The sequence below is a fragment of the Galeopterus variegatus genome, unplaced genomic scaffold (genome assembly GCF_000696425.1).
Source record: "Galeopterus variegatus unplaced genomic scaffold, G_variegatus-3.0.2 Scaffold913, whole genome shotgun sequence".
NCBI classification, from domain to species: Eukaryota; Metazoa; Chordata; class Mammalia; order Dermoptera; family Cynocephalidae; genus Galeopterus; species Galeopterus variegatus.
The window spans coordinates 175293-175968 of NW_007727024.1; positions in this window are offsets into that span (position 1 = coordinate 175293).

Consider the following 676-nt stretch of genomic DNA (forward strand, 5'->3'; position numbering starts at 1 on the left):
GCACGTCACTAATATAGCCCATCTTGAGGTGTGGGAAGTTAAGCCCTACCTCCTTCAGGGGCTACCTACATAAGTTATTTGAAACTGTTTATTTGTTTATTGAATCATTTATTTATATCACATGGACTCATAGTTATTTCATTTTTTTCTCAACAACTTTTTAAAGGACTATTTGGGATAATATCTGGAAATATTGGCTGAGGCTGTTTTGAGTTCCAAAATGTGCCCCTGAACCCCACGCTGGCACCAATAATCTTGAAAATAAGGTTTTCAATTGAAGAGACAGGTTTTTTATAAAACACTGTGTATCTTTGGGGGGGGGGAGGGTATCCAGAAGCTTGGCTGTGAATATCAAGAACCGAAGATTCTGGCTAACTCAGAACATAGGTTGGTGGAGCATGGCATGAATATGTAAAAACACTTATTCTGCCCCAAAGGAGATAAAGGTTATCCAGAGGGTGAATGAGGGATGATCAAATGAGCCGAAATTAGACCTTATTTGTCAGCCTGACTCCAAAATCCATGTGTTGTCCCTGTATGGCAAATACTTCCCTATATGGAAATATGATTTCCATCAGAGCCCAACCATGTAAAGCCTTGCTGCATCAGTCTGTTTCTGTTGCTTATAAAAAAATGCACACGACTGGGTATTTTCTAAAGAAAATGAAATTTATTG